At 40.3% G+C, this 16188-nt stretch overlaps 1 long non-coding RNA gene across 1 annotated transcript in view; it reads left to right on the top strand.

Moving 5' to 3' along the window:
• The window catches only part of LOC114560622 (uncharacterized), a 124318-nt gene extending 108397 nt beyond the window's left edge, over positions 1-15921 (top strand). The window contains exon 4 of the long non-coding RNA XR_003693210.1: positions 15854-15921. This is a non-coding gene — a long non-coding RNA (uncharacterized LOC114560622). The remainder of the gene's footprint in view (positions 1-15853) is intronic.
• The last annotated feature ends 267 nt before the right edge of the window (positions 15922-16188 follow it).

Here is a 16188-nt window from a genome sequence, read left to right as displayed (position 1 = left end):
ATCCTCCAGAGCCACAGAAGACATTTTTCAACTGTTTTCACAGACTTTGTAGTACTCCTCATGAAGGATAACCTGAACATTATGTGTAAAATTGGTGGATTTCCCCCTTAAGAAAGGGCACCGTACAGTATACACAGTCAGCACTTAAAAGAAGCCCTTGTATTACTTTGTGTACACGAACATACGGTATGTGTGCATGTTTATGTGCGTGCATGCATGTAACAAGTTCCACTGATTCTGCACAGCCTTCAACAAGGCCTCCTTGTCTTTCTTATTCTGCCTTTAAGCTGTATTTTACATGAACTACTATTTTGTGTGCAATTAACTTTTCCCACAGCAAAGTATTTGACTGAGGGGAAGACTGATGGGGTTGATGGGAGCAGTAATTGAACAACTGAGTGAAAATGGGTAAGGAAAAGATAGAGTCGGTGAGTGAGGGAAACAAAGAAGCGGGTCAGGGAAAGTCAGCGAATGTCAGCACATCCAAATCAGATGCCGGGCCCTCACCCATGACCTTGGCACAGTTGGATTTGCAGTTCTGAAAACAGTAAATATGTTGGTGAAGAGAAGAGAGATGGTCTGCCCTAAAACCACCTTTATGAGTCACTATGATTTACCTTGTTTTATTTGTTCAAAGAATCCCAAAGAAGTTTAAACTCTGCCCCCCTGTTTAATTATGACATACATTTAGACATTATATCTGTGCTCATTTGAAAGCACATGAATAAAGTTGACTGTGGATAGATTTAAATGAGCTACAGTCCATTTAGCTGCTTAGTTTAGCTGTTACTTATTTTGGCACTCCTCTCCCCCTCTGTTGCATGTGTGAATGAGTGTGAGCTTTGTTGTAGTTCTTCATTTGTCTCTCAGTGGTTTGACGTTGGGTGTTGGTGTTAGTGTGTTTTTAGATTTAGACCTGTCAGAAAGTAATATGTTTCTGTTGATATTTCTAGAGATTCATTGTTATTGTTAGTTTTAACTGTTGAGCTTTGGAAGGTTTTTTTCAGCTCTGAGGGCTGATTGTTAAGGTTTTTGTGAGATGCTCAATGACTACTTGGGTGTAAATGTTTGGGCATTTTGTGGCTGTCAACTTGTTATCATGCTACATTGACGCATTTTTATAGAGCTTTAAAGTCCCAATGAAAAAAAAATGAAAAAAACTCATAATCCCTTTGCATATTGTGCTGCCAAGCATTGTTCCATCCTTCAGAACGTTAACACTTTTAACTGTTTAATGAATTTTATATTTTAAAATGCATCAAACAATACATCTATATTCCATCTGATGTTTTAAAAAGAAGTAGTGATAGAACGATTTTATCGGCCGGCCGATATATCGGGCCGATATTTGCGTTTTTTACGTATATCAGCATCGGCCGATACGCGACTGCTGCGTTTGCCGATAGTTTTTTCCCGGCATTATTTACAGACAGGCTTCCACAGGCAGCTCTGTGTTGCTGGAGACGCTGCTATTCACGTGCAGACCATGCACCGCCCCTGCCCCACTAGCACCATGGCAGTCTTAAATTACAAATCAAGCACTTTATTTCAATGGCTACTTTTCAGGTTTATTGTTTTGTTAAATTTTTTAAATGTGTTGACAAAGGACATTTTGTGATGACCTGATTATATCTGTCTTATAATATGTCAGCGAGCAATGCATCATCAAGGCTGTGTTGTAGATGTTGATGAAAGCCTTTTACGCTTGCACAGTCAACCTTATGCAGTGCACCCATCCATATGATGCACATTGCACACATAATTTGGGTGATATGAATGTAAGATGATTGCAGAAGTGACACTGATCTGTGTTTTTGTTTATTATTTTTAAAGAAATGGCAGAGCAGATTCCAAAAACAAATCCAGTGTGGCAGGGTTTACATTTTTATGATGTAAATTGAGGGAGCAAAAGCAGTAACGGCTCCAAATATCGGCTCAAGAAAATCGGCAGCCCGTATCGGTCATTGGCTAAGGCTGATGAAAAAAAAATCTGTATTGGCATTGGCACTAAAAAAATCCAAAAATCGGTTGATCCCTAGAAAGAAGTAAAGTGTTAGAGAAGTGTTTTTGCAAATAGGTTTTTAATACCATTTCAATACTTAAGCCAATTTAGCATCTTTCCAAATATTTCAATGAGCTCCTAGGAAAATGTTTTAGTAAATAAAGAAATGATTAGAGATTGAGAATCTAAAATCAAAATATGGTCCCATTTAAACTGATCAAACAATACAGCAGCAGACAAGGGGCTCTTTGAGAAACTTGGAAAGGCCCTTTTGTCAACTCATGCAGAACCTAAAATTAAATAAACTGTTAAATTAAAGCAATCAGGCAAACATTGGACCATTAGATTTAGGTTAATTTTGGCTTTGCAAGGTTTTGGTTCTTAAATGTCAAAGTGTCTTCGGGTGTGGCCAATCCACATGTTCAATCAACATTTAGTTTCATGCTTGCCACATTATATTCCTCAATGCTTTGGAAGCTGATAGTCCACTACCAGTGCTGATCTTTGACACATGCAGAGCCCAGATGAACAACATTTCCAATTTATGGCTTATGTTTTACATCCTTATTGAAGCCCTTGGAGAGGCACATTCATGGTTCTGTGCAGAGGTCAGGTTTCAGCCTTTATTGCCTATGTAAAGAAAACACTCTGAAGAATGTTTCAGGCCTGAATGATTGTCAGCTCTTACAGCAGCGTGAAGACAAAACAGGAAGGCCCCTTGATGTTTTTTTTTATTAGCAGGAATCACTAACTGTGCCAGAGACTCTTCTCTTATAAAACATAGTGTATAACCCTGAAGGATCCTTTGCTCTGGTTGGTTGTCGTGTTGTCATCACCAATCGAATGCTCTGTGGTTTAGTTCTTCATATGAATAGGGCCCTATACCACTGTTCATATCACATGGTGAGTGAGACTCTGAGGAGTCTGAGGTGATGTTGGATCCTATACTGTATACTGGTGACTATTTTGCCAGTCTTTGCGTTCAAGTGGTGGTATTACTTCATGGTGTGGGCTGCTGTTTGTGTTGGCAAAGGTTTTCCAGTTGATTCCTCTGTGCAGGACGCTACCTGTTCGGGATTGTTTGACAATATGTCAATGTCAATTTTATTTATATAGCATCTTTCATTACATGTAAACCCAAAGCGCTTCAAATGTGGTTGTGTTGCTTCAGATGGCAGCATGAAATGGCTATGGTTAAGTACAAAAATGATTCCATTTTCTAAGTGTTGACCCTATTTTGTATACATTTCTTGAACTAATATACACAAGTTATTGGCTTTCCAAATTTTCCAGCAGTGTGCAGCAGGAAAGTTGCCAAGAACTAACTAACTAAGGCGCAAAAGTACACTGTGATCTGTTAAAATTTGTGACATCTTACTTAAAGCCAGTTGTGTTAAAATCTAAAGAGAAGTGCAAAATGTGTTCAGCACATGTCTGGAACAATGACAGGACTTTTTCAAGAAGTATGAAATCCATTATGCATCAATCAATCACATGTCTTTATGTTTTAATTATTGTCAGTAGAAAAGTGGGTCATATTATCATAATCAACGAACGTAACAGTATAGAGCTTTGACCGCTCCTCGACTGGTGAACTACATGAAGATCATCTCTGAAGAGAGATTGGTTTAAATTACATTAGCTGTATTTAATTTAATTTGCAGTCATTTGTTGAAGTTCAACGCTGGGTATGTGGAAAGAAAATATTTAAAGTGATAACAGGTAGCCTGCTGTCTCTACTCATTTTACATCTCCATTTTACTGGGTGTAGAGCCAAGACACACAAATCAGCCACTCTGCCTGACTGAATAAGAAATATACCCAGACCTGAATGCACTACCAGGGCTTCCACACCCCTGGAAAATTAAAGAAAAGTCATGTCATTTTAAAATTGTATTTTCCAGGCCTGGAAAGGTTATGAACAATTATCAAACCGAGAAAGGTTTTGTAGAAAAGCCATACAGTTTACTTGCATTCTCTTTTTGAATGCTATTGAATTTAACAGAAACATTTGGCTTATTCTGAAATAGTCCAGACCTGTTGGAGGAAAATACTGTTGGTTGCACAATTTTTTTTGGACAGAGGTAAAATAACACACACACACACACACACACACATCAACAGATCAAGGCCTTCTTACTAACGTGATCCTTCGAGAGTGCCATGCGTAGGTGGTGAGATCCCATGTTAGGAGGCAGGAGGTCATGGTTGTTATTTTTGAGGGGATCAGTCCCAGTGTTACTGAGATCCTAGTGATGTCTTTTATATAGTGCAGACAGGTCCCCCTGGTTTTACAAGGGCCCTAATCACCAAGACTGCAGTTGTCAGCTCAACCCCTCCAGAGCTTTGGGCCTCTGAGACGGGGCTGTGAAGGCCTCACAGGTCGCTGAACTTAGAGTCAAGGGATAGATTTGTTTCATAAATAATTTGAATTATTTATGTTTCGGCATTGAGTTTGATGGTGTAATGGACAGGGAATGGATTTACTGTTAACAAAGAGCTTTTGTTAAACACCCATTCCACTTCCTGTTTGTATACAAATGTCCAGTGCCATGTTGGTGCAAACTGTTTAAAATCATACTTGGCAACATTAAACCCTCTGTGTTGGAGGAGGTAGGTTTCCCTAACTCTGACTCTGGGAAGTACTGTGTGTCAGTAAGTAGAAAAAGTGGAGCACTATTCCCCAAAAGCGTAATTATCTCCCAAAATGTGAAAGACTGCTATGGAGAGACAGAAATGTGAACTCTGTACTGTGAATATATTTGTGTGGTGCATTTTAGAAAATCCTATGAATGACTCAACTGGCCCCACCTCACACAATTTGGGAAACCAAGTATTCCAGTAAGCTGTGACAGTAAGCCAGCATGTACACTACCTGGACCCTGAACTAAATGGAATACAAACCATTATTTATTTTATCACTTTTGTCTCACAGTCTTCTGTGAAAAAGGCCTAGTGGAAGCTGGGACATAAGAAATAAATCCTTTGCTCATATACCTGCTTATAACACTGTTTTGGTGTTGATTTGTATATATCATGGTGTGTTTCATGGCATCATTTTACTTTCTCCAACTACATCTTCCACTAAAATATAATTTCCTAAAAATGTCTCAAAATATGCTGCCTATAGCATCCTGAACTGGGGTCTGTGTTACAGTAAATTCCAGTGCTGCAGTACCATTTTAACTTTGTATATTAAAATGACTCAAAAGATAAACATTGAGTTCAGTGAAGTGAATGAATCACCCGCTTTAATCGAACAGGATATGTTCAGCTGGAAGCAAAGGGAAAAAAAACAATAAAGGCTGAACACTCTGCTCTCAGTTCCAGGAATACTAGTACTAGCTACTCTACATCTCAGCCAATCTGCTGCCAAGCTGTTGTCCTGGAGGGTAAGGGGGGGACAGTGACAATGACGACATCACTAATGACAACAATTATGAGACCGCGATAGATTAATCCACTCAGATGCACTGTCAAGACGACTGGCTTTTCCTTCTGTGACCGACCACATGCTAGCATTATGCTCAGACAGACTGATTCAGTATTTAACAGTCCTTAAATCATCTTAATTACAGCCTGGCATGACGCACAGTGGCAAGGCAATACAAACAGCTTCAACTCTGCTCTCATTCTATATAGACACACTACAGCGGGGTGATGAATGTGGGATTTGAGTGTTTTCCAGCTCAGTTCCTCTTCTTAATTTATTACAGTACATACCTGTTGCCGCTTCATAACAAATTTGGCAAACGCCAACAAAGGAAGATAAGATCATGTAGCTTCTGCCGCACCACCTGAGTGTGTTCGATAGTGTATCCAGAGGCAGCGATGCTATCAGGTGCTGCGGGGAGAAGACTCTATGTTTTGGCAAAGATTGAGAGGATTTGTGTGCCAAAAAGCAGCTTGTCCTGTCTCTCTCTCTCTCTCTCTCTCTCTCTTGTGCACACACACCTGCTCATCAGCTATTTTTATTCCTTTAGTTTCTTAGATGAACATGCACGCCCTCACATGCGCTACCATGCATACATGGATACACACAGAAACACACACACATACACACAATAATTGTCCGGTTGATTACAGTGTGCTGAATGTGGCAGAGGTGGTAGTTGTCGGTTTTCGTCCCGCTTTGAGGTAGCGGCATTGCTGGAGTTGTGGGTGGGCTTGCAAGATTGTCATGCTTGGCAGATGGTAATTTGGGGTTGAGTCTGTGGTTAGTATTGGGGTAAGGATATAAGTTATGGCTGGTGTTGGTTTGACTAGGCGGAAGTCAGCAGTAGGGAACGGTAGCTCAGGCCCTCTCTCTGACCATCTCCTGCAGATTAGAAAGCTCTGTGGTTTCCTCCTCTTGTCACTCTTTCCTTTCTTAATTTTTTTTTCTGTTGTAGTTTGTGTTCCTGGGAAAATGAGAAGGACATTGAACAAACAGTGGGGGGGTACTAAGAGACAGACAGAAAGTGAGACAGTGGGGTAGAGAGGAGGGAACAGGACAGGGCAGGAACCAGGGAGAGGCAGTGTTTGAAGTTAAACAAAACTGGTCCGTATCCTGAGGAAGTGACTGTTGCCAAAGACAGGGATAAAGACGGGACTGTTCCTCATGGTCTGTGAGTGCACATGATTACATGTGTACTCTGTGTGTGTGTGTGTGTGTGTGTGTGTGTGTGTGTGTGTGTGTGTGTGTGTGTTGTGAGCTCACATGCATTAGAGTGTTTCTGTTTGATAATGACAGCGTCCTACAACCCAAATCCCATACTTCAGCGAGCAGCCATGGCTCATTTTCACTTCTCATGCTTCCCTTTACCATCGTATCACATTGTGCCCTCTGCTTAGCCCTAAAGGTAATAAATTAAGGTCTCTAATGGTCTGTATTCACTGATCGTCTGCTCAAAGCCCGGGGGGGTGGGAGTTTTCTTCTCACTGGGCCCATAAGTGAGGTGTTGATAGGGTGCTAACAAGGAGCACTTCATGAATTTCAGATAACATTGCTGTGCCTGAGTAATAGTGGTTCAGGGTCTCCAGGGTCACATTCATTTGAATAATTTGAGATGGTGTTTGTTTGTGAGTTCTTTCGTACATTTGTGTCTGTGAGGACCATATTTAGGTCTTGAGAGTAGAGCCGAAAAGATGAATCAATTATCCGATTAGTTGTCAACTATAAATGAATCACCAATTTTTTGATTTAGATTATTTTTTGATAATCGGTTTGAGTAATTTCTAAGCAAAAAAGGAAAATGTCTCTGACTCCAGCTTCTTAAATGTGAATATTTTCTGTTTTATTTGCTTCTCTATGACAGTAAACTGAATATCTTTGAGCTGTGGACAAGACAGATTTTCGGACATTTTACATAACATAACAACTAATCGATTAGTTGAGAAAATAATCGACAGATTAAACGACAATGAACAAAAAACTGTTGCAGCCCTAGTTTTGAGAGTAAGGGTTACGATTGAGGGCTAGAAAATGGATTGTGTCAAAAAGAGTCCTCACGAGTATAGCAATACGTGTGTGCTGTTGTGCCTGCATGGTAGTACAAGGTCAGGCAGTTCAAAGCTTTCCTCAGACTGGCAAGCTGGATGAGCTCTAATGTAAATGCATGCTTGTGGTTTGAGGTGTATTTGCATGCATGTGTGTATGTATACAAATACTTATGCTGGGACACTGAGGGTGTGCAGAGTGCTATTAGCTTTGTAATGACACACAGTGGTGGAATACCACAGCCACCCAGACAAAACTCGCCCAGTGTAGCTGCTCGGGGCACAACACACTCAGAGATTACACATTAGTGTGAGTGTGGTTGTGGGGTGTGTATGCACTCCCACCTCAGTCTACAGTAGTCTAGACTCTCTAACAGCCCTGTTGTGGAACGGCTAATCAACACAGCTGATGAAGCGGTGGAAATAAAAGAGAGCAGGGAGTATCAAAGGTCACACAGGATATTTAAGAATGAGAAACAGGAATAAACTCCTGAAAGAGAGAGCTGTGGAGAGGCCAGTGAAGCATGCCACAACTGGCTACATTTCGTATGCGCTAGAGACGATCTGTTTTGGAATGATTATCGACTTCCCTGTAGATATTCAAATAGGGATTGGTGCGGTTTGGTTATGATGTGAGTGGTGAAACTGGCGAGACAGCTGCCCAACAGGACGTGACTTTCAAACAACCACAACAAAACATTTAACGACTAAGGGCTTCGGCCCTCTCAGCAGATAGCATGATGACTATGCCCTAGGCCGACTGCCAATCAGTATTGACTCTCCTCCCTCTTGTTCTGAAAAGTCCTTTGTTTTCTGGGAGCTGTCAGACCGACTTCATGCAGGTTTTTGTAGGGCTTTCAAACGTAGCACCACATGCTTTACAGACGAGGAAAATGATTTCTCAAAACCACATCTGATAGCTGAATGCACATCTGTTTTATAGCATGAATATTGCATGTGTAATGTGTTTTTGTGTATGAATACTTTATGCCTTTCTATGGGGCTTTGTGTGTAATTATATAAGAGCTATCTTGGGTTTAACCTTTCGCTCGACATGTGTTTCCCTCACTGTAGAGACTTTACTGCCTGTTGTGACTCAGAGACTTGGAGAGAATGACAGATAAAGTCCTGTGTGTTTAGAAATTACGCATTCCAGCCAAACTGGTGCTTATTCATAGAAAAGTTACTTTCAGACCCACTTTCTGGTTAGCATGTTTAAACTTCTTGGGCAAATATTTTCTTTGGCACTAGATAACTATAATGTTTTTAGTGTGTATGTGTTTTTTGTTCAGGAAATAACTTTTCATTCTCATGCGCCCTCACAGATTAATCTGTTTTGCCATTTGTCTGACATAAGATCTCTGCCATGATTCTCTGGCTCATTTGGAGAGCTCAGCTGTTCAGGAGCTGTAGTGTAAAGCGGTAAAACACACATTATAAGATGCTAGGTTGTCTACTTATGTCTTGGGGAATCATAACTACAGAGATGGACATTGAGGGACTAACCGGTGACGAATAGACAACATCAGTATTTTTGTTCTGGTGTGCGCCTGGCTGGAGCAATACTGCAGTCTGGTTTTTACTCTATGTTTACGATTTTTGCTGTGTGGGTTGTGTGTTTGTGTCTGGACAACAGCAGGTCCCAGAGACTTGAGCGTGATAGAGAGGTTAACCAAAGCATAGCCAGAGGGCTGGAGTCTGGGTTTGTGGACTAGAGAGTTTTGATGGTTTGTATTATCTGGACGGAGAGCCCAAAAGCTCACAAGATGCAGCCAGGGCCCTTGGGGGGGCTGAGGGATGTGTGCTGTGAGGTCTGTTTGCTTATGTATATGGCAAGGGGAAGTGTCATGGACACTTAAAAGGTGTCGGGAGCTCCAGAGGAACATAAAAACTCAGAGCACATTAGCGAACGCTGTTCTTGAACTTTTAGACCTCCGTCTGTTTGTGCTCTGCACAATAAGCAGAAACACACAGAAACAGATGTACAGTGGCGTGAATATGTGTAGGAAGGCAAGGGCATCAGACTGTCCGAATTAAAGGTATAATGAGATGTGTGAAGGTTTCCAGAAAGAATATTGTAACACGTCAAGAAAGGCATCAGTGGTCCATGCCTCTGATTGTATTGGTCCACATGGGGTGCTAATGCAACATAAAGGTCATGGCTAGCACATGCTGATGAAAAACCTGCAGGCCATTAAAAGCCTGCAATTGTCCAGACAGTGGCGAGTCACTGGTGGTTAATTTGAAGGTTAACAGTAACCTCATGTGTCAAACAAATATGGCTTTGCTTGGGTGAGATGTTTGTTACTAATGTGATAGACTTGTTGGGAAAGTCTGTAACATATGTGCTTGTGTGTGCCTTTTGATATGTGCCTTTATATGCACGTTGTTTTGTGTGATTCATCATTGCTTGTGGCGATGACGAGTGGACATTTGTTTTTGATGGTGTATGTGACTGGGAAAGGCACCGATTATACAGGTTCTGCTTTCTGCTCTGGATGAGAGAACAGAGGGAGGGTGGGACTGAAAAGCTGACAGGGTGAAAGAGAAGTTGGGACATCTGGTGTGGTTGTTTATTTACCCAGTGAGGAAGTGACAAAACCATCCATCTGTTGGCAATACTTTATTTTCCCAATCAATGCTTTAATCTCTTTCCTCTGTCTTTGTACCACTGTTTTCCTTTTTGGAATCTGGTTTGTTTCTGTAATGACTGTTGGATCCTGATTAAAGATACATACGGAAAGAGTAGTACCAGACAGTCTTTTGGGACAGTGTTAACACAGATCTGATACCTTTTAATGAATCACCTCACATTAGAGATGAGACATGGACCTGAGCCAAGATTAATTATGTGAAAGAGACATAGCTACTGTATCAGCCACATGTTGAAATATTGTGTTGGGGTTCACACTGGGTGATGGGTGTGCCTTTCTCTTTAATGATCCTGATTTACTAAATACACTTGAAATGATGCCAGCATGGGAGTAAAAGTTTCCCTCATTTTACCATTACCAAATTGAATCATTACCCGAGCCTACACCACCTTTTGAGTTGCTTTTTGAAGAATGTCTGTACAGTAAGTATGGAGCTAGAGTCGAGAGGCACTTAGCTTGATGAGCAGGGGGAAACAGCTAGCCTGGCCCTCTGTCAAAAAAAGGTTTAAAAAAATACACCTAGTAACACCTCTGAAATTCACTGATTAATATGATGTATCTTATTTGCTTTAACTGTACACAAATAGAAATGTAAAAACAATAATGGGTTGTTTTAGGGGGACTTATGTGCTGTAATTAAAACATCTCAATCTTCTTATTTTATCACAGAAAAGAAGGTGAATAAAGGTATTTCGTAATAGTTAAAACTGGTTCATGGTTCCAAACCACAAGATAAATCTGAGGGGTCGAAGGGAACATCACTCTTTGGTTGAACTGTTCACAACTAATAGACCAAGTATGCATTGGTTGGCTGTAAGTTATAAGTTATAAGTCAGCAGGGGCGTCGGACTGGGGGGAAAAAGGGGACTGAGTACCCAGGGCCCTCATGTGAGGAGGGCCCAAAAAGATGCTAGAATGAATAGCTGTGGATGCGTAGAGGGGCCAATAGAAAATGCCTTTCTACAGGGCCCAGAATTTTGTGCTACGCCCCTGTAAGTCAGTAAGGTTATAACCACTGACCTAATCCTTAAGGCTCTGATATACTCTAAAATGACATGGATGTGGACAGCAGGGCCGACAGCGGACACATATATGGTTCTGTTAATACAACGTGTGTCAGCGTAGGCAGACGTGTCCACACATGCACAAATGCAGTCAAACATTTGGGCAGCCATGTGACATCTGTTCAGACCTGGGCGGACATGAGACAAAATCAAGTATAATTTTAGCTTTACCCTAAGCTAAAATGGTTATTTTAGTTGCCTTACCTACTGTAATCTCAGCCTTGTTCCAGACCTCTGAATCGTTGTCAACTTCTCAGATTTGTCCAGTATATAAAAATAGGTTAGGTATAGACTTATTTCCCTTCAGATATTTTGGCATGTCATAGCTGTAAAAACACAGGTATCATTGATGACCTTAAAAACAACTGCATTCCATTTAGGTTAGCTATTTCCAGGATACTTGTATTGTGCTAGCTAGCTAACTTAGCATTCGATGAGTTGACTACCCATTTAGCTACTATAGCTAACATCATGTGGCAAATTCAATCGCCGGTTTGCCCAGCATTGTCGTCCGTGGTCAAAACAATCATTCTAAAAATAAATTCATGAGCGTGTTGAACGTTGCTGTAACGTTATAACGTTACCGTATGCATTAGCCACCAAGCATTAGCATGAGCCACGTCCTATCATCTGGTGTTTCCCGTGTTTCGCCGGAAGTTAAAGCAACTACAGCAGTCAAAAGTTATATGATACGGTCCATGTCCTTCATAAAAAATGACAGATTTCTCTGGGTTTGAACGTTGTTGGAAATATTTGGGATAATTTAATTACACAACTCAACAAAATATATACATACATAGGTAGGCCTGTAGTTGATTTTAAACATTGTGATGAGGAAATATTACATATTATATCTTTGAATTAACTTTTTATCAATGTGAATCTGCTTCCACAGCCTTATTGGTGTTGGCTGAGACATCAATGGGACTGATATGTAATATATATGTATATAAAATATGTAATGGGCTACATATTTGTCAGGGCAAAACAAAACAAAGTACCCCCCAACAAGAAACGGCTAACATGAACACATTGTCCAGCTGAATGAAGGAAATGGAAATTCAGTAGGCTACGATAGCTAGGCTACTGTAATCTATTCACTTACAAAAAGGTGAAAATTGCATGTTCAATTTATGCAATAGGCCTTTTTTGCTGCATACATTTTGAGATGTCATAGACATAGTGCAGATGGAACTAATAACATTAATGATGTGTTTCATTGTTGGGACCCATGCTACGTTTACACGTGGCCGGCTATTTTCATAAACGGACATTTCAACCTCTCCGTTTTCAAAAATAACATTGAGCAAAGCTGTCAGTTTTCAGAAAAGTGTTCGTTTACACGTACCCGTGTATACTGTATATGCCGCCAATGCCGTCAAGAGCATGCCAAACCTGTAGGTGGCAGTGTAACGAGAAGCTCAAGCCCACGTTATCCAATCAGAATCCCGAAAATAGCAACAACAGCAACAAATCACTTCCTCTCTCTCTTCTTCCTCACTTCCTCGGCTGCCTAAACCTCCATTTGTCTCAGTTTACATGCAAACGTGCAAACAAAGTTTTTCAAAATCTCCGCTCTGGCCGGCGTGTTTAGAAAGAATCGTTTTCAGAGGCAAATTCTCCGTTTGCGTGTAAACAAAGGGCACAAACAAAGGGAAATGTCTCAGTTTTTCAAAATAACCATGTACGTGTAAACGGGGTACCAGTTAGCCATGTCAGTGAGCCAGCACGCACAGATCCAAGGCCCTGACACTGACACACCTGAATGGAGTAAAGCCATACTTCATGTTATTTGTTACACCTGGGCTTTTCCTGCTATGGTATGTCACAATGTCTGCTGTGAAAAAGGCATTAAGTCACATCATTCTGTGGTGGGAAAACATGATGTTGGCGTAATGTCTCTCCACAACATGAAATATGAGTTTCATAGTTCATGCTCATTTCATAATGAGAGTGACTGTGTTCCCTTGCAGAATCATAAATCTACAACAAGTGAGACAAAGAAGAGTAATTAGACTTCTGAATAGTGGTTATCCAAATATTCTTCTCATAATGTCAGCTGAGTAGAAAATGTGTGCAGCCTGTTGATCTATTTATTTTTTGCCAGGGTTCCACGTCTCCGCACTGAACCGTGAACTCTGAGAGTCCCCCAGCTCTCACGTTGACTGTTTAGATTGAATATAGCACTATTTGGCCTTCACAATGCAGCCACCCTCCAGCAGGGCTTTCCCCTGCCGAATTCATTGAGAAATGTTTACCTTCACGCTCTAACATGCTGTGGTGGTCCTTGAGCACAAGATTAATGCGTAAAAGTTGCAAGTGCAAAGTTCATCTGTGTGTATACTCAGATGCATTCTCAAAAACACAGAAGTGCAAAGTTGTGGTATAAAAATCATACACCAAACACTACATACAAAACATATTTTACTAATGTAAAAACATTAGTTATTAGTGTAAACTGTTTTACCTTCCACTAAGAACATGGCTATTATTCATATGGAACCTTAGGTATGTGAACAATATGCGGCGCAGATGTTGAAAATCTACTGTCGAACATGAACAAAAATATTTCTTATGTCTTTCTGTGTGAGTGTTTAGCTTGTATTTCTGATAATGTATTTGTATGACTTAAGTCCACTTCAGAACCCCCTTTTATGATTTACTCTTTCGTTGTACTCTTCTGAGATTTACTCTTCATACAGGATCATTATTTTTATACATGATCGGTCTCTGTATGATTTCAGCTTGTAAAAAAAGAAAATTAAAAAAAAGACTATTGTCTAATTTCTTGTTCCTTGTTTCATTGTGCTGTGATTTTATGGGATTTAAAATTCTGCACTTGTTAGTATGTTCTCTTATCTAGAGCAAAAACAGTATGTATACTGTATATCCTGGTGGAGGTGCAGGATATTTCCAAAGGACAATTAAATGGGACACAAACCTTGAACCTGGGAACCTTTCCATATTGTGGTCTCACTTAGCACATGCATGTGCTTTTGAAACATTTGCGATAACCGTTTCTGAATTCTTGCAGTGAGTATGATCATAAAAGGCTTTAGTGGCGCTTTCGTGTCTACTTTGAGCTCACATGGTGCATTTAATGGATGGATAGGGCTGGACTCATGCTTTTGTTTAGGATATAAATACCTTGTGGCTACTTTGTGAGAAGTCCTAGGCAGTGGGTAAAGTGTGTCTGTATGCACATTTGCAGGTCTGGCTTTGATAGTTTCTAAATCTGTGTGAATGCCTCCTCATCGACATTTTGGTCTTAGTAAGCGTCCTACATTGGTGGATGAGCAACTCTTTGGTGACTCTCGTGGGGGGTTGTGTAGCTGTGTGAGTCATGGGAATAAACGTGGGGTGATGCCCAATCTTAGTCAGCAGTCATTGACAACAGGTGAGTCTGTTTTCACTCTGCAGGGTTGCTGAGGTCACCTACACCCCACAAAGAAATATGAAATATATTACCATTGCAAATACACACTGACATACACATAGTTGGTAAAAATTCCCAGAGACACAACACACATCAATACATTACTCACAGCCCTATCTCTGCTGACTTCTTTTGTTCTTTGGGTGTTTTTCTTTTATTCCCTGTAACTCTATTCAGGTTGAGGCCACATGTGCATTGGCGGAGCTTTGAACCTGTGTAGGATTAAGCATGTCTGTCTGGCTGGATTCATCTAAAAACAGGGCATGGCACTGCTGGGGCATCTGACTCTTTGTGCTTTTTAACCAAAAGCTGCTTTTTCCATCCAAAATGTCTTAAATATTTAGATAACATTTCCACACAATGAAGAATTTAAGCAACTCTTGAGTTCCTTGGGTGAGTGGAAGTGGTATTGGAAGTTGATGATGAATTTTCAATATTTCTCACATCGTCCCTGATGTTCCCACCATGCTGTTAAAATGCCAGATGCTAAACAGCACTGCATGTGCTGTTTATGAGGCACTGTTGTGCATTCATTTGAACATTACACTATTTTTAAATGTATTGCTTTGTGATTGTCTTCAGACAGCATGAAATGTGACTAATACCATCTGCCAGCAGAATCCCAATTTGGCCATGACTAATCAATTCAAAGAGCCTTTTCTATTTTAATTGTGGGTGTGTGTTATCTAAGGTGTTGCCAGTTTATTAATTTCAACAGATATAATGGTAACAGACCAAATGTCTGTATGGATTTGGTTTTACTGTTCAAAGTCTTTTCTGCATACTTCATAGGCTGCAGATGAAAAGGTCACTTTATATAGCAATGTCCCTATCCTTAACCCAAAAGGCCAGGTTTAGGCAAACACTGTGAGAAATAGAGTTCTTCTCTGTTTAATTCTTTCCAGGAGGTGAAAGAAGGCTTGTGGTGGAAAACCTCTTCATAGTTTTAGAAAGGATAAACAGTAAATATTGTGAAGAAATAAATAAAGCTGTAATAAAAACTCTATAGAGGAAGTTTTAATTATGCGCTGGTTGTAATTTTTTTTTATTTCCAATTGAAAGTGGAAAACTGCTCCAATATCAAAGGCAATCACAGAGAAAAACAAAAATATAGAGTTCACAAAATAACCTAAGAAATACCCTGATTCCTTTTCCAAGACCACAGATTGACATTTTATAAACCGTTTTTACCCTAATCTACTCTATCTTTTGTTTATAGGTGGCATTTTGTTTCACACAAAGGTTGACTGACAAATGACGCCATTAACGGTAATAACCACACACATACACCTGGTCTAAGCCTTTTAAGTTTATAACCACTGGTGACTCCCAAAGAAACAGCACACACTGTGACAATAGGAGGAATATTGTGACACAGGCCCTCGTATAAAATGGCATGGCACATGTTTGTTTTATTTTGCATGTTTTCAAGTTATACGATTCCCCGGTGTTTGATATAAAATGTACTCCCATGGGTGAAAAGTTGTCTGCATCTTTTTGTCTACACGTTAACGCCCATCCCTGACCATAGCCAATAGGGGATAATGCACGGTT

The sequence above is a fragment of the Perca flavescens genome, chromosome 8 (assembly GCF_004354835.1).
Source record: "Perca flavescens isolate YP-PL-M2 chromosome 8, PFLA_1.0, whole genome shotgun sequence".
Taxonomy (NCBI): Eukaryota; Metazoa; Chordata; class Actinopteri; order Perciformes; family Percidae; genus Perca; species Perca flavescens.
This window is presented reverse-complemented; position numbering and strand designations above follow the sequence as displayed.